At 38.7% G+C, this 24195-nt stretch overlaps 1 protein-coding gene across 1 annotated transcript in view; it reads left to right on the forward strand.

Annotated features, from left to right (window-relative positions):
* The window catches only part of SEL1L2 (SEL1L2 adaptor subunit of SYVN1 ubiquitin ligase), a 119404-nt gene that overhangs the window by 8741 nt on the left and 86468 nt on the right, over positions 1-24195 (forward strand). Inside the window, exon 2 of the mRNA XM_070382140.1 lies at positions 21742-21797. The gene's annotated coding sequence lies outside the window, so the exon portion shown is untranslated. The remainder of the gene's footprint in view (positions 1-21741; positions 21798-24195) is intronic.

Genomic DNA, 24195 nt, shown 5'->3' on the forward strand with positions numbered 1-24195 from the left:
ATCTACATTCCTGGGGAGTTCAGAGAGGAGCCACGTAAAGGCCAGGTCCTGGACATGTTGTAGAGGATGCTGGGTCTAAGCAGTAGAAGCAGGCAATGTCTTACTGCTTCAGAAACGTACTTTTTATTACCAGCTCTATTATATTTTTAATAACTTGTGAAATCCAGGAGTTTTAAAGTACCTTTGCTTCCTTTCAGTCCCTTACATTATGCCTCTAAATAGGGAGAGAATAAATTGCCAGTATCTGGAGCATCTTTCCTTGCAGAGAAGCAGGAATGAGCAGGTGTGTCATGGGGTAACCACTGACTACTAGAGAGAGCTTTGGTTTCTATGTTATGTTAGAGATCAGTGAGGAAGTTCATTCCTCTTGTGAATTGTCCTGAAATATGTAAGCCTTTTCCTTGTATTCGTATCCTACAGTCATCTGAAATGTTTCTATATTAACAAGTTACTATTCCTCATTGGAACCATTCAGTAGGACAGCACTCTGTGGGGAGAAGGCAACCCGCAACCTGAGGATCTAGGGCAGAATAGACCCCTCCCCCAGCTGCTCCCATGAATGCCCTGGCTTCAGCTTTATTTCTGGTTACTCTGTCTGCTTCAAGGAACTAACTTCTGCCATGTCCTTTTGTCATATCAGAAATCACTCTTCCCAATTCTACTCCATTTTCTCCATGCAAAGACTCATGTCTCTCCTACGCAAAGAATCCTCTCTGCCAGTGATAACTGTCTGTGCATGCATGTTAAGTCACTTCAGTCATGTCTGACTCTTTGCAACCCTATGGACTGTAGCCTGCCAGGCTCCTCTATCCATGGAGTTTTCCAGGCAAGAATACTGGAGTAGATTGCCATGTCCTCCTCCAGGGGATCTTCTCCACCCAGGAACTGAACCCACATCTCTTCTGTCTCCTGCACTGGCACGCAGGTTCTTTACCACTGGCACAACCTGGGAAGCCCAATAGCTGTCTACGTGTTCTTAACTGATTCTAAGATCTACTTTCCATCTATTGAGACTGCTTTCTTAAAGAACACCAGTAGCCGCTGATTATCAATCCAGGGGGCTCTTACTGTTCTTACTACTTAAACTCTCTGCAGCATTTGACACTGTTCACTGTATTCTTTTCCTTTCTACCTCTGTATGATCTTCTTAGACACTTCCACTGGTTTGTCTTCCTCAACCCTCCCTTTAAATGCTAAGCCCAAAGTTCATTGCATAGCTTTCTTAGTCTTCATATTCTGTGCTTCTGATGCTCTTTCCCAAGCCCCAAGCTTCAATTATTTTTTTTAATAATTGTGACTTTTATATTTATTTTATAATTTATCTATCTACCTGGCTGTGCTAGTTCTTAGTTGCAGCACGTGGGATCTTCGTTGCGACATGCAAGATCTTTAGTTGTGGCATGCAGGGACTTTAGTTGCAACATATGAACTCTTACTTGCAGCATCTGGGATCTAGTTCCCTAGCTAGAGATCAAACTAGGGCCCCCTTCATTGGGAGCATGGAGTCTTAGCCAGGACCACCAGGGAAGTCCCCCAGGGCTTCATTTACACCCTAGACCTTCCTCTAGATCTCTTGACCTGCATATCAGCTGCATGATTGTCATGAATAGGGTATAATCTGCAAACATCTTAAATTGACCATTTTTTCTCCAAGTTAGTTTCTCTCTTATGTTTCTTGTCTTCTTAATGGCATCGACATCTTTCCCACCATCCTGGGTTCTCAGGTGCAAAACCTCAAATTCTTGATCATATGGTTAATAATGCACTGAAAAAAGAAAGTGTAAGGTACTCGGTTGTGCCCTACTCTTTGCAACCCCATGTACGGTAGCCCACCATGGAATTCTCCAGGCAAGAATACTGGAATGGGTAGCCATTCCCTTCTTCAAGAGATCTTCCCAATCCAGGGATCAAACCCAGATCTCCTTCATTGCAGGCAGATTCTTTACCGTCTCAGCCACCTGGAATGCACTAAGAATCATCTAATTCAATGTTTTTACAGGTGATAGGACTGTCTTCCAGAGTCATGAAATTAATTCAGCACCATAAATCCACAGCATAAACATCCTACTAATCTTTAAAGGTCCATTTCAAGTTCTACTCTTCCAATAAAAAGCGTTCCCAAGCTCTTCCTCATAGAAAATTGTGCCTTTATTTTCTTATACATCACAGTCTCACAATTGAGTTAGTTTTTACCCTTCTCACTAAACTGTCAACTAAGGATTGTGTTTTCCTCACATTTAATATTTCTTATAACTCATTGCAGAACTTGGCACATGCTCAATGAGCACTTGTAAAGTAGGATTGTAACTAATATCCATGTAACACTTTAAAACTTTGTAAAATACATTCTCAAAACCTATGAAATAAGTCATGTAAATATTTTTATTATTCTAGATTTACACATTTTCTAAACTCTAAAATCTAGAAAACCCAAATCCTCCAATGAGAATCAAATTTCGCTTTTTGGTTTTTTACTTCCTGTCATCTGTTTGTTATTCTATGTATTCTCCAAAGTAGACTGTTCAGAGTATTTGCCTCATTATCATATTTACTTGCCATGAGCTATTTCTACATACTACCAAACAATCAGATGAAAAATATAAATTCAATCAATCATCCAAATATTTTAAAATGTGTGTATATGTTTGCTTCTGTATAGAACAAACAGCTAGGTGATTGATTTGCATTACTTACTTTTCAACCAGTTGTTCTGGCAAAATGATGATTACATAAACTTCAACAGTGGCATTTTACCAGTTTTTTGCTGATTCTGTAATATTACTACTGTGTTTTTTTAGCTATAACCATCTAATTTTATTTATATAGTTTATCACTAAAGAGATATGGTAGGCAGGGAAAACTGGTTTCTTTTAAGACTTCTTTAAGTCTACCCTACAGGCTTGGAGCCAACGTTACCAGGGACTGAGGAGAATATTCCCAGATTGGAAAAAATAATATATACCCTGCAGCTTCCCTCACAGAAGAGTTTTTTTTTTTTTTTTTTTAAAGAAAACAGATCATCAGTCCTGAGAAACTAATGTCTGTGTTGAAAATGAAATTAGGAATACCTAAAGGACAAGAAATAGAAATGGATTGGAAGAAGAAACTTTTGCCAAAAAAATGTAAAAAGAGAATATGGCTAGAAAAAAATGTACACATGGATTTAGGAAAAAGGAGAGGAGCCTCAGGGCAAAAAGAAAGGATTGTTGGTTGAAAACATTAGAAGCAGCCTAGCAGTTCTGACCCCTCCTCCCCTCATCACTACAGGGCACTCCCACCGGATACAAAGGAAAAGGCAACAGGCTGATTGCTGGTAACAAAAGCCTAGGTGAGGAGTTATTTGGACTAACCCACCCACTGAAATGGCACCCACTCCAGTACTCTTGCCTGGAAAATCCCATGGATGGAGGAGCCTGGAAGGCTGCAGTCCATGGGGTCGCTGAGGGTCGGACATGACTGAGCGACTTCCCTTTCACTTTTCACTTTCATGCATTAGAGAGGGAAATGGCAACCCACTCCACTGTTCTTGCCTGGAGAATTCCAGGGACGGGGGAGCCTGGTGGGCTGCCGTCTATGAGGTCAGCAACCCCCTGAAAAATATGACACAGAAGCATACAAATGAGTTGAGAAGTTAGTAAAGGACTACTAGATTTTTTTTAAATATATAAGAAATTGCTGGAATGAAAGAAGTAAATACAGAATACCTGAGCAGGGCCAGGACTTGCCTCACCCTGGCTCCAGCCCTGTACCTGAACACCAAAACTTCTTTTGCCCTGAGCCAGATAAACTTGGGCTTTGGTTTTAGTGGCCTCACAAAGCAAGGAGGATGGAATCTAGTCCTCAAGACCTGCCCGAGGTGAGGCGTCTGATAGGAAGCCTTGTCAACATTAACCTAAATCCTTAAAGCTCTATACTCTTAGGACAAGGGCAAACTAGAAATGAATACACCTCTTCCAAAGTCCAGGGGTTTGCAGAGTCTTGACACTTAGAAAAGCAGGGAGAAAAGGAAAAAGAAAAATACATTTCTATGAAGTTGTAATCTCCAGCCCTCCTGGAGATTTTCAGACTTGGCTATCCCAGGTACTCTAAGTCTAGTACTAGATCTAAGATGGTCCTGTACTACAGTGTCCCAGGCACTTGGCAGAAGCAAATTCATATTCTCTTCACAGGAAGGCAATTTCATTGCAGATCTCAAAGAATTCACTCAGATAAGTTTTTTAGTATTTAATAAAATAATTAAGCACACTAGGAGACAAATCACCATTAAGTGGGGGCATTTTGGGGTGGGCACTTGGGCCAGAAATACAGGTTACAGGTGCAAATGTCTAGTGGTACTCGGGGAACCTCTATCCCAGAAGACTAGCTCCTGTCACATCTTAATAGCATATCCTGCAACACTAAGTTACTAGTGGCAAGCTAAGTTCATTGTTACAGCGTTCACATACAGGTTAAGAGGGAAAATTGAAGTCCAACATGAATATAATCAAGACTCACAAACATTTGAGGAAAATTAACACCATAAGAGAAAAGCATCAGCCTACACACACACACACACACACACACACACACACACACACACACCCTGATAACACCTGAGGAAACAGAACAAGTAGAACAGATGGTTGACGACTTTAAGACATAAAATGATTGTCATAAAATGTATTTAGAGAGATTATTGTTCATTAAGAGCGGGTCTTAATGAAGAAATGGAAGATGAGCTATTTTGGAAATGAAATAAATACTGGATTAAAAAAAAAAGAAGAAGAAGAAAACAAAGCCTCGAAGCTGAATAGCAAAATTGAGGGCTGAAGAGCAACTTGGATACTCAAAGATCAACCTGAGAAATTATCTTAGACCACAATGTGAATGGACAGAGAAGATATGTATAAAATAAAGGTTAAAGGCCTTGTAGGACCAATCCAAAGCTATCAAAGCACTTAGAGAAAGAAATAAATAAAAGTCCTCAGATGTGAAAGAAGACTCACATTTTTAAATTAAATTCCACTGAGTGCCAAGTAAGAAGACTGAGAAAAGACCCATCCCGAGAAAGTAATGGTAAAACTTTAATATTTCATGAATAACCAGAAAATCCTAAAGATTTCTAAAATGAAAAAATACATTATTTATAAGGAAAAAAGCACATATTGACTTCAAATTCATCAGCAACATTGGGTACAAAAAGATACTGGAGAAATATTTTCTTTGTACTGAGGTGAAATGATTTTGAATCTAGAATTGTATAATCTAACAAATGCTTAGACAAGTGTAATGGCTAAATAAGACATTTTCAGACAAGAATGGATTCAGAAAATTTACCACCCAGAAATTTTAGATGAAATATTGACTAGAAGATATGCTCTATTATAAGGAAAGAAGGAAAGAAAGTTCAGGAGGAACACTAAAAATCAATGGTAAGCAAATAAATCTTTAAGACTTAGGATTACTCATAAATGTTCATTTTAATTTTAAAAAATATAGCAGTCACAAATTCATTTTTTAAAATCCCTTACACAATAGCAACAGAAATTATAAAATACCCAAGAATCAATTTAATTGAAGTGAAACAATACATACATGAGTAATACAAATGAAATTTTTCTGAAGATCATTAAATAGAAAATTTGAATAAATTAAGGCCACACAACTGAATATATCTCAATATTGTAAATATCACAGGTCTTTGTAAATTAATATGTAAACCCAATGCAATCTCAGAGAAAATATCAACACATTTTTTGAGATGGATCTGACAACCTTATTCTAAAATTTTTCTAAAAAAGAAATTATGCTAGAATTCCCAAGATAAGTTCTTAAAAGAGGAACAATGAGGGTGTACTTCTGTGGATCTTCACAGAGGTTCTCTTGCAACCAGATTGTACAATACGCAATTATTAATCTGCAGTAATTAGAGTATTAGCAGAAGAATAGACAAATAGATCAAGAAAATAGAACAGAGAGTTTTAAAATGGACCAGTATACAAATCGGAATTTGGTACCTGAAAAGAGGTTTTTTAATGCATTGAGTAAAAGATTGACTGTAATGAATTCTGTTGTCTAAGTGTACATTCATTTAGGAAACAATATCAGATTCTGCTTCATACCAATCTCAAAAGTTGATTCCAGAAGGATTTAAAAAGTAAATAGTAAAATCAAAACTCCAAAAAATAGCTGAAGGAAATATAGGAGAATGTATATTCAACTGATTGGTAAGAAAGCCTTCTTGAACAAGACACATACACACACACACAGGTTGTAAGTAAGAAAAAGATTAATAATTTTGACGTCATCAGAATTTAAAACCTCTGATACAAAGGACACCATAAACAGTTAAAAGGCTAACAACAGATTGAAAAATATGTTTACAACATATACATTAATCAAATAATATCCAGAATATGTAAAGAACTCCTAAAGGTACATATTTTTAAAAGCCTTGTAGAAAGATGGGCTAAATACCTAACAGTCAGTTCCTGGAGAGGATATATTTTACAAATGCCCCTAAATGTGAAAAGATCACTAACCTTGCCAGATCATTAATTAATGATCATTAAAAGATCATTAATTTCTATGCAAACTTCAATACACTGGCAAAAATTGAAAATTTTTGTTAAAGTGAGGAAAAATTAATATTCTGGTATACCATGTGTGGAATTATAAGTCAGTGTAGCTTTTGGGGGAATGCCAATATGTAGATGCCACCACCCTTATGAGAAAACAAAGAAGAACTAAAGAGCCTTTTAATGAAAGTGAAAGAGGCGAGTGAAAAAGTTGGCTTAAAATTTAACATTCAGAAAACCAAGATCATGGCATCTGGTCCCATCACTTCATGGCAAATAGATGGGGAAACAATGGAAAGAGTGAGAGCCTATTTTTGGGGGGGGGGCTCCAAAATCACTGCAGATAGTGACTGAAGACATGAAATTAAAAGACACTTGCTCCTTGGAAGAAAAGCTATGACTGACCTTGACAGCATATTAAAAAGCAGAGACATTTCTTTACCAACAAAGATCCATCTAGTCAAAGCTATAGTTTTTCTATTAGTCATGTATGGATGTGAGAATTGGACTATAAACAAAACTGAGCACCAAAGAATTGATGCTTTTGAACTGTGGTGCTGGGGAAGACTCTTGAGAGTCCCTTGGACTGCAAAGAGATCCCACCTGTCCATCCTAAAGGAAATCAGGAAATCAGTCCTGAATATTCATTTGAAGGACTGATGCTGAAGCTGAAGCTCCAATACTTTGGCCACCTGATGCAAAGAACCAACTCATTGGAAAAGACCCTGTTGCTGGGAAAGATTGAAGGTGAGAGAAGAAGGGGATGACAGAGGATGAGATGGTTGGATGGCATCACCGACTCCATGGACATGAGTTTGAGTAGGCTCCAGAAGTTGGTGATGGACAGGGAAGCCTAGCATGCTGCAGTCCATGGGGTTGCAAAGAGTCGGACCCAACTGAGTGACTGAACTGAAAAGAATATACCATTGACTATTACAAATTAAGTTGGGCATATTACTTCTTAAGTGAGCAAATCTATGTCTTGTTGTCTACCCTAGCAAACCCTTATACATATTTCACAGAAAACACATTCAGGATTATCCATCACACTGTTATTGTTTGTAATAGCAAAGTCATTGAAAATATGTGTCTATGAAATCGCAAAGAGTCAGACACTACTGAGCGACTGAACTGACTGAATTGATCCATTAAATAATGAAATGTAACATCATTATAGACATAACTCTTTCCCAAACCTGAAATTCTGGATTTTACTTTTAATATGTTGAACATTACCTCAAGTGCTTACAGGATCCAGATTACTACACATTTCTAAGACCATGTACATAGTGTTCTACAAATGTATATTTTGTATAAAATGTATATTTGTATAAAATATACAAAATATACCACAATACAAAAGCTTTAGGAATGTTCCACATGGTTATTTCCTGTGTTGGTTGATTTAATAGGCCCAGATAAATTATCTTTCTTTCAATGTCAGTTTTGATCCCTACTGCATTAATTATTTAAGTAATTTTAATCACCCCAAGTTATACATTTAGATCACTGGAGAAGACAAGATGTGGTAAACATAAATGTCTCACCCCAAATCAATTAGCACATCTATTTACAAGGGGAACTAAGATTAGAGTTAAAGACTTCTGAATCGTATTACCTTGCTCTACTGATAATCCACATTTTCTTACTTTTAAAGAAAGACACATTGATAAATAAGGACATAAGAACTAAAAGCTACAAGAGTTCTAAACCTGCTCTAAAGCTACTTCCTACAATACTCAAAACAAATCCTCCATATCAGGTTGCTAAAAGTAATCAGTCAATTACTTCTGCAGCTTTAATAAGTCAATTAATTCTACATACATAAGAACATATGAACTTAAAATCACCTTCAACTCAGCCAGCCTGTTCCCAGATTTGTAATGTTCTAATGGTAGAGCAATATGGATAAAAATTCTACTGGTAGCTAGGGGGGGAAAGAACAGTAATGTTATAGTCCTGTGTCATCTTTGTTTTTGAAAAACAGTATATTATATAAAGATTTAAAAATAACACAACTTCATGAATAGAACTACTTAATTCAAAGTTGTTGCAGGGATGAAGCATAGCAACAGTAAAAAAAATTTTTTTTGAAGAGGAAAGCCACCTCCTTGAGGCTTTTTCAAAAAATTTTTCAAAAAAATTGTGGCTATGTAATTTCATTTGACTATTCCAAACCTGAGATTCTTTGATTCTAAGTTTTCAGTAGTAACTTTAAAAGCATTTTGTCTGAATTTTAGATCCAAGAGCAGAATTATATGCTATTATAACAAGCCTGTATAGTTTCTTAATTTTATTTTGATGAGGGAAGTGCTTATCTCACAGGTGCTAGTACCATTTTCTTTTAAAAGATAAGCCTTTGGAAAAGGAGAAAGAGATACATTATTATTATATTTATTATTATACTGACTATTATTTAGCTGCAATGTATTAAGTAAAACACTGAACATTACACTTTAATTCTATTCTGTCTTTATATCTGCTCCAAGAGGTACATTATAGTATTGATATTCCCATTTTATAAAAAAACTGAGACTCAGAGAAATTAAAGTATCTAAGGTCACATGACTTAAGTAAGAAGACTATATAGAGTGAAGAACGTCAGAAAGTGAAAAACGGATATTGCATATTAACGCATACATGTGGAACCTAGAAAAATGGTACAGATGAATCATTTGCAGGCAGGAATAGAGATACAGACGTAGAGAATGGACATGTAGACGGGTGATGGGACAATTGGGAACTGACATATATACACTGCTGCTGCTGCTGCGTCACTTCAGTCATGTCCGACTCTGTGCGACCCCATAGACGGCAGCCCACCAGGCTCCCCCATCCCTGGGATTCTCCAGGCAAGAACACTGGAGTGGGTTGCCATTTCCTTCTCCAGTGCGTGAAAGTGAAAAGTGAAAGTGAAGTTGCTCAGTCATGTCCCACTCCTAGCGACCCCATGGACTGCAGCCCACTAGGCTCCTCCATCCATGGGATTTTCCAGGCAAGAGTACTGGAGTGGGGTGCCACTGCCTTACCATGTGTAAAAGAGAGACCTAGTGGGAAGTTGCTCTATAGCACGTGAAGCTCAGCTCAGTGCCCAGAATGACGCAGAAGGGTGAAGTGGGGTGTGGGGAAGGGAGTTCCAAAGGGAGAGGATGTATGTATACATATAACTGATTCACTTCGTTGTACAGCAGAAACTAGCACAACATTGTGAAGCAACTACACTCCGATTCTTATAAATAGCTATGAAATAGTTTTATGTCAGCAGAGACTTTGATGGTAGAGATTTTGTGCCTACTTGTTAATTTGGCAAGATTATGCATAAATACAGATTATTAGTCTTGGGTCTTAGGTTTGTCTGTGTCTCTACCACTAATTTATGTTCCTTAGGGCATACACTCAACTCTCCCCAGCTTCCAACATATATTATCCTTTGTCCTAATAAATGTATAAAATTTTTAAAAAGAAGGTATGAAATGTTATTTCTAAACATCATTCTTGATGATATCCAAAGCTAAGTATCTCACAAAACAAAATAAGTGACCTAAACTCATATTTGTTTTTATTAAAAATTGTAATGTTTAGTGTCTTCAATAGGAATTGTTAAAATTTAGGGGAAGAAAACTAAAAAAAAAAAAAAAAACTAGTAGCTAATGAAGCAGAGAGTATTTGGATTTGAAAAATAGTTGTGAATGTGGAGTTAAACCTGATTAGGAAACCAGAAGTCAAAATAGGAAGTTAGCCATTGTACAATAAGACATAAGAGCTTCTAAGCAAATGCATGCATTGCCGGAAACAGTACTTGGGTGAAATTATTCTGAGGCAAGACGAAAACCAGATCAAAATTAGACTCACTTCAGTTCAGTTCAGTTGCTCAGTCATGTCCAATTCTTTCTGACCCATGGACAGCAGTACACCAGGCTTCCCTGTCCATCACCAACCCTGGAGTTAACTCAAACTCATGTCCATTGAGTCAGTGATGCCATCTAACCATCTCATCCTCTGTTGTCCCCATCTCCTCCCACCTTCAATCTTTCCCAGCATCAGGGTCTTTTCAAATAAGTCAGCTCTTCATATCAGGTGGCCAAAGTATTGGAGTTTCAGCTTCAGCATCAGTCTTTCCAATGAACATTCAGGACTGATTTCCTTTAGGATTGACTGGCTTGAATGCCTTGCAGTTCAAGGAACTCTCAAGAGTCTTCTCCAACACCACAGTTCAAAAGCATCAATTCTTTGGCACTCAGCTTTCTTTATAGTCCAACTCTCACATCCATACATGACTACTGGAAAAACCATAGCTTTGACTAGACGGACCTTTGTTGGCAAAGTAATGTCTCTGCTTCTTAATATGCTCTCTAGGTTGGTCATAACTTTTCTTCCAAAGAGCAAGCATCTTTTAATTTCATGGCTGCTGTCACCATCTGCAGTGATTTTGAAGCCCCCAAAAATAAAGTCTGTCATTGTTCCCATTGTTTCATCTGTTTGCCATGAAGTGATGAGAACGGATGCCATGATCTTAGTTTTCTGAATGTTGAGTTTTAAGCCAGCTTTTTCACTCTCGTCTTTCACTTTCATTAAGAGGCTCTTTAATTCTTCTTTGCTTTCTGCCATAACAGTGATGTCATCTGCATATCTGAGGTTATTGGTATTTCTCCCGGCAATCTTGATTCCAGCTTGTGCTTCATCCAGCCCAGCATTTCTCGTGATGTACTCTGCATATAGGTTAAATAAACAGGGTGACAATCTACAGCCTTGGTGTACTCCTTCCCCATTTTGGAACCAGTCTGTTGTTCCAGGTCCAGTTCTAACTGTTGCTTCTTGACCTGCATACAGATTTCTCAGGAGACAGGTCAGGTGGTCTGGTATTCCCATCTCTTTCAGAATTTTCCACAGTTTGTTGTGATCCACACAGTCAATGGCTTTGGCGTAGTCAATGAAACAGAAGTTGATGTTTTTCTGGAGCTCTCTTGCTTTTTAGATGATCCAGCAGATGTTGGCAATTTGATCTCTGGTTCCTCTGTCTTTTCTAAATCCAGCTTGAGCATCTGGAAGTTCACGGTTCATGTACTGTTGAAGCCTGGCTTGGAGAATTTTGAGTATTACCTTGCTAGTGTGTGAGATGAGTACAATTGTGAGGTAGTTTGAACATTCTTTGGAATTGCCTTTCTTTGGGATTGGAATGAAAACTGACCTTTTCCAGTCCTGTGGCCACTGCTGAGTTTTCCAGATTTGCTGGCATACTTAGTGCAGCACTTTCACAGCATCATCTTTTAGGATTCAAAATAGCTCAGCTGGAATTCCATCAGCTCCACTATCTTTGTTCGTAGTGATGCTTCCTAAGGCCCACTTGACTTCACATTCCAGGATGTCTGGCTCTAGATCAGTGATCACACCACGGTGGTTATCTGGGTCGTGAAGATCTTTTTTGCATAGTTCTTCTGTGTATTCTTGCCACCTCTTCTTAATATCTTCTGCTTCTGTTAGGTCCATACCATTTCTGTATGGTATTAGATAAATTATGATTCAATCTGTTGGAGGGCTGTTATAAGAATGCAGGCCTGAAACAGTGATGATCTCATTCATGCTATGCTTTCCACAGGAAACCAAATACTCACCCCCACAAGATCCTTTCGCAGAATTTTCTCTGGACCCATACAGGTACCAACCCTCACTCTTCTTACTCCTACATTTCCACAGTTGTTTACTCATTTCTCGCTCATCTACACACTTCCATGCCCATCCCTGACCTACCCCCATGATTTTAGTCCCAAGTTTTCAAACTGTCCTCATTGCCTGGTTTTTGCTCATCACTTGTCTCACCTCTGCCAACCTGATTCTTTCTCTGGATTCTCCTGTAACCTGTGTTTTCCTGCTTTCCCACCATTGCAGTTTGATTCCCACGGTTTTACTTCTTACATGGCTGCTTGTCACTTGTCCTGGAATCAGCACATTATCCTTTCCCAGCTCATGACCTCCTGCACTCACCATCTGTCCACTTCAAAGCCCTTCCTGATCGCACTCAGCCCTTAGATCACACCAGAGAGAAAAGGTGAGGACCAAGCATTGAGAAATACACAGTCATTAGTGGATATAAAACCGCAGAGAAACTCGAGCATAGGGGTTTGAAAGAAAGAACGATATCCAGGGTAGTGTAAAGTCACAGAAGCCAGTGTACTATGCAGGTTCTAAAAGGAAGTTTGGAAAGAAACCAATTGCTAATATTTTTTTACACCAAATGAATCAGGTGAAGATCACAGTGAGGCAGAAAGCACCATTTTAGAGAACCAGAACAGGAGAATCAATAAAATACTTTGTTTAGTTTCATTTGTCAGTGTTGTATGAATAAAGAAACAGATTTTATTTGACTTTAACTCCCCAAGCAGATCCCGCCTAAAGAATAGAAGTGTTTTTTGCAGAACTTAAGTCAGTGAAAATCACATTAACTGGTATCCTGATGTTCACTTAAAGGAGGATAAACTATGTTCTGGAAAGAAAGGAGGTGAGCCAAACTGGGGGATTTCATGGTGAAGTGAGGAGTTAATTATATCAAGCCTTTCAAGAGAAAATAGGTCTGAAAAGAACTGTGATCAAAGCAATATTGGGGGATATTATTTTTTCAAATCCTTTTCTCAATGCTATGAATTTATTATATATATATGACTTATTTTGGCATCATGTATTGGTCTAATGTGGCTTCTGAGAATTGAGAATTCTATCCAAGGAGTCCTACTAGGCTGGAGAAATAAGCTTATTTCAGTTACCAATTGCTGCATAACAAAAAACCCAAACTTAGAGGTATGAAACAATGATTTATTATTTGTTGTAATTCTCTTCGAGGTTGTTTGGTTGGTTTTTCCACTGGTCTCACCTGAGCTCACTCATGCAGCTTCTCTCAGCTGGTGGTCAGTGGGGACAGCTGGGTCTCTCACTCCATATGCTCTTTTACTAGGATATGATAAGCTCAAGGCATTTTCCCAAGACAGTAAAAGAGACTGAATGGCCCAAGTACTACCCTTGGAAGTTAATGTCATCCACCACATTTCTTTTAGCCAAAATAGTGGCAACCCACTCCAGTACTCTTGCCTGGCAAATCCCATGGACGGAGGGGCCTGGTGGGCTGCAGTCCATGGGGTCACTAGGAGTTGGACATGACTGAGTGACTTCACTTTATTTTTTCACTTTCATGCATTGGAGAAGGAAATGGCAACACCACTCCAGTGTTCTTACCTGGAGAATCCCAGGGACTGGGAAGCCTGGTGGGCTGCCATCTATGGGGTCACACAGAGTCGGACACAACTGAAGTGACTTAGCAGCAGCAGCAGCAGCAGTCACAGAAGCAACCCATTCAAAGAATAGGAAATATAATCTCCACCTCTTGATGGGAGGATTGGGGAAAATCACGTGGTAAAGGAGCATTTGTTGTTGTTTAGTCACTAAGTTGGGAATACCAGACCACCTGACTTGCCTGTTGAGAAATCTGTATGCAGGTCAGGAAGCAACAGTTAGAACTGGACATGGAACAACAGACTGGTTCCAAATGGGGAAAGGAGTATGTCAAGGCTGTATATTGTCACCCTGCTTATTTAACTTATATGCAGAGTACATCATGAGAAATGCTGGGCTGGATGAAGCACAAACTGGAATCAAGATTGCTGGGTGGAATATCAATAACCTCACATATGCAGATGACATCACCCTTATGGCAGAAAGTGAAGAAGAACTAAAGAGCCTCTTGATGAAAGTGGAAGAAGAGAGTAAAAAAAGTTGGCTTAAAGCTCAACATTCAGAAAACTAAGATCATGGCATCCGGTCCCATCACTTCATGGCAAATAGATAGAGAAACAGTGAAAACAATGGCAGACTTTATTTTGGGGGGCTTCAAAATCACTGCAGATGGTGATTGCAGATATGACATTAAAACACTTACTCCTTGGAAGAAAAATTATGACCAACCTAGACAGCATATTAAAAAGCAGAGGCATTACTTTGCCAACAAAGGTCTGTGTAGTCAAGGCTATGGTTTTTCCAGTAGTCATGTATGGATGTAAGAGTTGTACTATAAAGAAAGCTGAGTGCTGAAGAATTGATGCTTTTGAACTGTGATATTGGCGAAAACTCTTGAGAGTCCCTTGGACTGCAAGGAGTTCCAACCAGTTATCCTAAAGGAAATCAGTCCTGAATATTCATTGGAAGGACTGATATTGAAGCTGAAACTCCAATATTTTGGCCACCTGATATGAAGAGCTGACTCATTGGAAAAAACCCTGATGCTGGGAAAGATTGAGGGCAGGAGAAGGGGGCAATAAAGGATGAGATGGTTGGATGGCATCACTGACCCAATGGACATGGGTTTGTGTGGACTCTGGGAGTTGGTGATGGAGAGGGAGGCCTGGCATCCTGCAGTCCACGGGGTCGCAAAGAGTCGGACACAACGAAGTGACTGAACTGAACTGAACTGAGTCACTAAGTCATATTGGACTCTTTTGTGACCCCATGAACCGTAGCCCCCCAGGGTCCTCTATCCATGGGATTTCTCAGGCAAAAATACTTGACTTGGTTGCTATTTCCTTTTCCAAGAGATCTTCCTGACCCAGGGATTGAACCCATGGCTCCTGCATTGGCAGACAGATTCTTTACTGCGGAGCCACCAGGGAAGCACTAAAGAGGCATGAACGTGGGTTATAGTGATTCACTGGGGTGGTTGATGTGATAATCTACAACAGTCTATCCTAGGTTTTGATGATTCACATCTTTCTCACGTGATTCTCCCCCTTCCCCTTCCAAAACTATATCTCATCCAGTCATGACAATAGGGGTAAGAATCCACAATCTCATAATCTGCATCAGGTCAAGATGTCAATGAGGCTCTTTGGTTACAGTTCTTAGATTCAGACACTTGTGAACTAAAAAGGCAAGTTATCCACCCATTTCCTCAGGTACCAATGTACACTGGAGAGAGAGAAAAACCACACTATAGTAGACACTGATGTTCAAAAAAGGAGAGGGCAAAATGTACAATAGTTACTGACCCATGACAATTTGGAAACCCATCCAGGTGCATGTTGGCAAGTTTCTATACTCCAGGAGTAGGCAGAGTTCCTTGATTAGGGCCCAGTTCTACTCTCTTGAAATATATGCCTAATCTTCTGTTCTTCTGGGCTCTGGGAAACATTCTCTCAGCTCTGCCCTCTTGGCTGTTCTTCCATCTCAGTAAGAAATGACCCATGCTTGTAAGAGAGAAGCTTTCTCATCCTGTTTCCTTTTCATTGAAAGATAGAGAAGCTTTCTCATCCTGTTTCCTATTCATTAAAAGATAGAGGCCCAGAAGCCTCTTCTATTTCTCTCTTTCAATCCAAGCTGTGATGTTTTTTCAACACAACTCTTTTAACACTATGTGGATATTCTATAAAGTTGTTCAGGTTCACTCTATAACCCTAAAAGGCACATGAATAATTCTTTTGGAGGCAGTGAGCTGTAGTGCTAGCTTCTTCCTTACTTTTTCAAAATCCTTCTTTCTCAATGAAACAAGAAAGTGTTCGTCACTCAGTCATGTCCGAGTCTTGCAACCGCATAGGCTGTAGCCTACCAGGCTCCTTTGCCCATGGAATTCTCCAGGCAAGAATACTGGACTGTGCAACCATTCCCTTCTCCAGGGGATCTTCCCAACCCAATAGGGGATAGTAAATTAAAAGGGTATGTTTTACATTATGCAAATAGACATGCCATATCAAATATTGTGCATAAATTGATTTTTTTATAAAGACAGTGAAATTTTTCTCATTAGAATTTGCCATTTGATCTATCATGAATCCTTTGGTAATTTGGAGACTCAGTAGGTAAAAAGACGGCTAGTTCTGGAGTCAGACCTGCATTTGAATCCACTCTGCCATGTGACGTTGAACAAGTTATTCATGCTCATTTGGTGTCAGTTTCCTCATCAGTAAAATAACAATACAGATATTCTGTGCTTACTATCTTGCTGGTTTGCTAAGAAGAGTGGAACTAAATTATGCCAAGCAACTGACATATAATAAACTATAGTTAGATTACAGATATAGAAATAAACTTATTGTTACCAGGGGATGAAAGGGGGAAGGGTTAAATTGGAAGACTGGGATTGACACATACAGACTACTATATATAAAGTAGGTAATAGGTCCTAATAAGGACCTGGGGTCACTAAGAGTCTGACACAACTGAGCAACTTCACTTTCTCTTTTCACCTTCATGCATTGGAGAAGGAAATGGCAACCCACTCCAGTGTTCTTGTCTGGAGAATCCCAGGGACGGGGGAGCCTGGTGGGCTGACGTCTATGGGGTCGCACAGAGTCGGACACGACTGAAGCGACTTAGCAGCAGCAGCAGCAGCATATAGCACAAGGAAGTCTACTCAGTACTCTGTAACGGCCTATATAGGAAAAGAATCTAAAAAAGAGTGGATACATGATATGGATAACTGGTTCACGTTGCTGTACACCTGAAACTCACACAACAGTGTAAATCAACTATACCCCAATAAAAAGTTTTTAAGTAAATAAATAAATATATTATACCTAGAGCTACAATTCTGGAGCTGAATAAAACTTTAGTCCCCTTCCAAAGCTAACTCCATATCAAAACTTTTTGATGGTATATTCTGCTGTTACATATATTATTTATAAGAGTGATATACTACTGATCTTGTTGCTGTGCTTAGTCGCTCGGTCGTGTCTGACTCTTTGCGACCCCATGGACTGTAACCCACCAGGCTCCTCCATCAGTGGGGATTCTTTAGGCAAGAATACTGGAGTGGATTGCTATGCCCTCCTCCAGAGGATCTTCCCAACCCAGGGATCAAACCCAGGTCTCGCACATAGTAGGCAGATTCTTTACCATCTGAGCTACTAGGGAAGCCCCATACTCCTGATCTAGTATAATATAAAACACACCCCGGAAGTAGAAATTATAAAAGATATTTTTAAAATTACACATAAGTAGAAAGTCTAATATTTTCTTTCTGCATCCAGTAGACTGTGTTTTTCTCAGGGAGTGCTAAAATTTGTGGCAATATCAATATCTATATAGAAAGAAGTATAGAATGAAAGTGCAACAGGTCTCCAACAATCACAGATGTCTTTCAGTTAATATAAATATACTAGAAAACATAGTGTAAGTACTTTTTGCAGCAGAATGGTTTCTCTGGTAGCCAATCAAAACTTTGTTTTATCTACGTTAAAACCTAGAAGCCTAATATTTAGAAAAGAAACACGTATTTTGAAATGAATTTCAAAAGAGGTTTTTTTTTTTATTGTGCATCTTCTGTTGTAAATAATGACCAACTACATTTATCTTCTTTTTGTGTTTTAAGCTATTAGTTTGTTCCTTGAGTTAGACTATTATATCTCCCCCCCGCATTTCACTAATTCTTTTAACTGCATTTATTTTACCTTTGATAACTGCTTTTAGCCCTGTAATTTTCATGTTAGTTTTTGACCAACTGACAGTTTGATTTTCTGGTCCGATGTATAATATATACTTTATTCCATTTAATATCCGTAATTTTCTTTTCTTACTCTAATATACATGACACTTTGTACTTCTTATTCTGTGTCTGTACATTCTGTACATACTAACTTTAATTTTACTGTCTGTACTTTGAATATAATAATGGGAATCTATCCAATCACATTGATTTTTCTAGTTATTGTTAATGGAATTTTTAAGCTAGTAGACATTGACCAGGACTGTAGTATCAGTCACTGTCCGATTTCTAATACACAAATATAATTAGACTAATTTGATTTGAAGAAAGTGCTTGAGAAAGAAGGCAAATAGGCAAAGCATTAATAAATTTTAATAGTGTATTAAATCTTTAATAATTCTTTATCATAGTCCTTTTAAAATACAAATTTACAAGTACTATTATCTTGAGGGCATCTAAGTCCTTTAAAGAAGTAAGCTTCATATAATAATAATTGTTATTATTTTTATAGATTTTATATATTAGTGTATTAGTCACTCAGTCATATCTATATCCATCTCTTTGTGATCCCATGGACTGTAGCCTGCCAGACTCCTCTGGACATAGAATTCTCCAGGCAAGAATGCCGGGGTGGGTTGCCATTTTCTATAGCTAACATTTAAACATACTGAACATGTATTAAGTACTGTGCCAAATACTTTACCTAGATTATCTCATTTGATTAGCATAACACATTAATGAAATAGATATAAAATTATGACTTGAACACAGACCTGTTTGACTCAAAGTCTGAATGGTGGGTCATGATGCTATATGTTGCCTCTGATAATGAGTATTCATGACCCCAAAATGATTACTTGGCAAACTTGGGATAAAGAAAGTTTTATTTGTACTAAACATTTTCATTCTGGGATAATTTATTTTACATTCTGAATCTAAAGAGCAATCCTAATGTATATAATTGTTTGAAATATACATAATCTTTAAAAGTTTTCATATGCTTTATATTAATGCATTTGGCACCATGTACTTATTGGATTTTTATTTAGAATTTGCCAACTGTTTCTCTAATTTGACAGAGGACTAAATATCAAACAACCTGATCAGTTTCTATGAGATCTGGCTTAGGAAGTAAACAGAATTATGAGGTTAAGTGCTAAAGTTCATCAGTGACAGGATAAAATGTATCAAATTAATTTTTTTTAAAAGTCAAAGATAACATTAGAACATCGACAACCCACTTTAAAGGACAAACTCATATATTGGAAATGTAAAATTTTGACTTCCCTATATTCATCTTGAGTCAAGTTCTTCAGTCTGTAAAAGGTGAATGTATCACACACATGCATGTTTTACTTCAGGAAATATGTAGGGTGACATTTTGCTGTCTATCAAATAATTTTTCAGTAATTGAAACTGAGTAATACTAATAAAGCAGTTGACATGTCATGATTATCACCCTGTTATGATCAGATTTTCAAATTCTTATTTTTCTAAATACATAAGTTAATAAAATTCAAGTACTATGCAAAGAAGAAATATACCAATGACTACATATATAGTCTATTAATATATGGTATATATAGTCTTCTGTTTATAAAAACAGTCATTAAAAATTTCTTGTGAAAATGTTCTCAAATTTCAAAGCTTGATATAATTATACTATTCTACATTTCTCAGATATTTATATCATTCAACTGTATTAGTTTTTAGTATCTCTCTGCCACATGGATAAGTCTATAAATATTTAAAAGATTGAATTCTCTTTCCTATGTTTTAATATTCTCTATTAATAGATAGCATTTATTTACATCAGATCAGATCAGATCAGTCACTCAGTCGTGTCCGACTCTTTGCGACCCCATGAATCGCAGCACACCAGGCCTCCCTGTCCATCACAAACACCCGGAGTTCACTCAGACTCACGTCCATCGAGTCAGTGATGCCATCCAGCCATCTCATCCTCTGGCGTCCCCTTCTCCTCCTGCCCCCAATCCCTCCCAGCATCAGAGTCTTTTCCAATGAGTCAACTCTTCGCATGAGGTGGCCAAAGTACTGGAGTTTCAGCTTTAACATCATTCCTTCCAAAGAAATCCCAGGGCTGATCTCCATCAGAATGGACTGGTTGGATCTCCTTGCAGTCCAAGGGACTCTCAAGAGTCTTCTCCAGCATCACAGTTCAAAAGCATCAATTCTTCGGTGCTCAGCTTTCTTCACAGTCCAACTCTCACATCCATACTCGACCACAGGAAAAACCATAGCCTTGACTAGACGGACCTTTGTTGGCAAAGTAATGTCTCTGCTTTTCAATACGCTATCTCGGTTGGTCATAAATTTCCTTCCAAGGAGTAAGCGTCTTTTAATTTCATGGCTGCAGTCACCATCTGTAGTGATTTTGGAGCCCAGAAAAGTAAAGACACTGTTTCCACTGTTTCCCCATCTATTTCCCATGAAGTGATGAGACCGAATGCCATGATCTTCGTTTTCTGAATGTTGAGCTTTAAGCCAACTTTTTCACTCTCCACTTTCACTGTCATCAAGAGGCTTTTGAGTTCCTCTTCACTTTCTGCCATAAGGGTGGTGTCATCTGCATATCTGAGGTTAGTGATATTTCTCCTGGCAATCTTGATTCCAGCTTGTGCTTCTTCCAGTCCAGCGTTTCTCATGATGTACTCTGCATATAAGTTAAATAAACAGGGTGACAATATACAGCCTTGACAAACTCCTTTTCCTATTTGGAACCAGTCTTTTGTTCCATGTCCAGTTCTAACTGTTGCTTCCTGACCTGCATACAAATTTCTCAAGAGGCAGATCAGGTGGTCTGGTATTCCCATCTCTTTCAGAATTTTCCACAGTTTATTGTGATCCACACACTCAAAGGCTTTGGTATAGTCAATAAAGCAGAAATAGATGTTTTTCTGGAACTCTCTTGCTTTTTCCATGATCCAGAGGATGTCGGCAATTTGGTCTCTGGTTCCTCTGCCTTTTGTAAAACCAACTTGAACATCAGGAAGTTCACGGTTCACATATTGCTGAAGCCTGGCTTGGAGAATTTTGAGCATTACTTTACTAGCGTGTGAGATGAGTGCAATTGTGCGGTAGTTTGAGCATTCTTTGGTATTGCCTTTCTTTGGGATTGGAATGAAAACTGACCTTTTCCAGTCCTGTGGCCACTGCTGAGTTTTCCAAATTTGCTGGCATATTGAGTGCAGCACTTTCACAGCATCATCTTTCAGGATTTGAAATGGCTCAACTGGAATTCCATCACCTCCACTAGCTTTGTTCATAGTGATGCTTTCTAAGGCCCACTTGACTTCACATTTCAGGGTGTTTGGCTCTAGGTCAGTGATCACACCATCGTGATTATCTGGGTCATGAAGATCTTTTTTGTACAGTTCTTCTGTGTACATTTTAATTTAATTCTAGCTCAGAAAGTTTTCCACTGTTGTAATTAGCTCCATTATTTGTGGAACTCTTTCAGGTTATATCAGTTTCAGGATACTTGATTAAAGTATTTAGATTATATCTGGTGTCAAGTTACATCTTTAAAAATTATCAGTGAAGAAATTACTTTGTATCACATTAATAACTTTAAAGTTTTAAATTATTTTAAACTATTATTCTTTGAATTCTAAGTTATCCCACAAGTTTTTTTTAACAAGAAACTGTACTTAGTGAAAAATTTTTTAATTTTAGTATTTTATAAAAATGTTTTGTGTATTTCAGCTATTGAAGCAGAAAAACATAGTAAAAAGCAGAAAGGAAGAAATGTCACCACACAGGTAAAAATTTTGCTATATCATTCTATTTTTCCAACACAAAATTAAGCTATACGCACTATCAACAGTACTTATTTGGTATGCTCAGAGTTTCTTAAACAACTAATTTTTGACTGTTGTTTCTGTTATTTTTTTCCAATCTCAATCCATGTTTTTTGTTCATCCATTCAACAAATAGTTACTCATTCCACTGTGAGAAAAAAAGAATGTCATCAGGCTTGAGCCTTCCTATAAGTCATGGTCTGTCTGAGGTCCTAAAATACCAAGACAAAAGGGCAGAGACCAGGTGGCTTATAGAGCCACAGATGCTTGTTAAATTTGATTAATCTCAGGATGTCTTCTGACATCTTGAAAGAATTCAGCATTTTCAGTCTGTTCTCAGCCCAGCAACCCTTGCTCCTTTCCTTGAAACCCTTTAGTGGCTTCCCATCTCATGCCAAGTAAAACCAATGTCTTGCTTAACAGGCTCTGTGATCTGGTCCTACTGCTTTTTCTCTGATATCACCTCCCTTACACACCATTCTAGACACACTGGGCTCTGTGCTATTGCTCAGAGACCCCCACACACGTGTCCACCTGTTTTTTCTGCCTATAATGTCCCTGAGCCCAGATATCCATGTGGCTCCCTTCCCTTGCTCAAAAATCATCATTTAGGAGGGTCTTCCCTTAGGCATTCTGTGAAGTTGCAATCACTCTACCCAAAATTACTAACCCTATCACAACACTTAATACCTCCCTTCCTTACTGTAACAGAACTACCGTTGTGTAACACTTGCGATGCTTGCAGTCACTCTCCCTTCTCTAGAATATAAACTCCATGACAGCAGAAGTTTTTGTCTCTGTTGTTCATAGCTGTTATCCCAGTAGCTAGAACAGTGCCTGACACTTAGCAGGCACTCATTAAACGTCTATTGATTAATGACTAAATCTAAAATCCAGATTGAACAGGTAAACTTTGAAGAAATGTTTGCATAAGTTAGAAACTCTCTACACTGCAATATTTCCACCATTACCATAACTACCACATCCCATAATTAGCAGTGGGATTGTTATCTGCATAAATAGAAGTGATCTTGGCAAAAAAACTCAGTTTGTCCTTGAGCAGGTGGAGACTGAAGGACATGTGGTTCATCAGGTCATCTTGTTTTCCATGATGCCTTTTGATATGCAGTGCCTCCCAGTAGCATGTAAAAGCCTTCTTTGGGTCTGAGGATAACCTTACTGTTTGGAACCAAGGATATTGCTCAGGCTCATAAGTTTCTTCCCTAATGCCAGCATCAATAGATGAGGCCTATATAGTAAACACAGGAAAGGACCCCAGCTTTACCCATGTATCAGTTCAGTTCAGTTCAGTTGCTCAGTCGTGTCTGACACTTTGCAACCCCATGAATCACAGCATGCCAGGCCTCCCTATCCATCACCAACTCCCGGAGTTCACTCAGACTCATGTCCATCGAGTCAGTGATGCCATCCAGCCATCTCATCCTCTGGCGTCCCCCTTCTCCTCCTGCCCCCAATCCCTCCCAGCATCAGAGTCTTTTCCAATGAGTCAACTCTTCGCATGAGGTGGCCAAAGTACTGGAGTTTCAGCTTTAGCATCATTCCTTCCAAAAAAATCCCAGGGCTGATCTCCTTTAGGATGGACTGGTTGGATCTCCTTGCAGCCAAGAGACTCTCAAGAGTCTTCTCCAACACCACAGTTCAAAAGCATCAGTTCTTTGGCGCTCAGCTTTCTTCACAGTCCAACTCTCACATCCATACATGACCACTGGAAAAACCATAGCCTGATTAGATGGACCTTTGTTGGCAAAGTAATGTCTCTGCTTTTGAATATGCTATCTAGGTTGGTCATAAATTTCCTTCCAAGGAGTAAGCATCTTTTAATTTCACCAATGTATCTGCTGCTAAGTCACGTCTGTCGTGTCTGACTCTGTGCGACCCCATAGACAGCAGCCCACCAGGCTCCCATCCCTGGGATTCTCCAGGCAAGAATACTGCAGTGGGTTGCCGTTTCCTTCTCCAGTGCATGAAAGTGAAAAGTGAAAGTGAAGTCTCTCAGTCATGTCCAACTCTTTGTGACCCCATGGACTGCAGCCTACCAGTCTCCTCCGTCCATGGGATTTCCCAGGCAAGAGTATTGGAATGGGTTGCCATTGCCTTCTCCAAAGTATAGCCAAGCATAAAAAGAAAAATACGAACTACACTAGAGATCTTAGAATATTTGGGGAAAAAAAGTACTATTTTCATGTCCAAGATGGGAAAATATGCCAGGGTAGCCTGTTTGCAGACTGTCAGTCTCACAATTCCTCTGGAGCTTCTCCTTTTCCTGCCTTCCTGAGTGCCATCCTCATAGAGCACAGACGGTGAAAGTGAAAAGACCAACGACTGTAAATGGCTCTAA

The sequence above is a fragment of the Bos mutus genome, chromosome 13, assembly GCF_027580195.1.
Source record: "Bos mutus isolate GX-2022 chromosome 13, NWIPB_WYAK_1.1, whole genome shotgun sequence".
Taxonomy (NCBI): Eukaryota; Metazoa; Chordata; class Mammalia; order Artiodactyla; family Bovidae; genus Bos; species Bos mutus.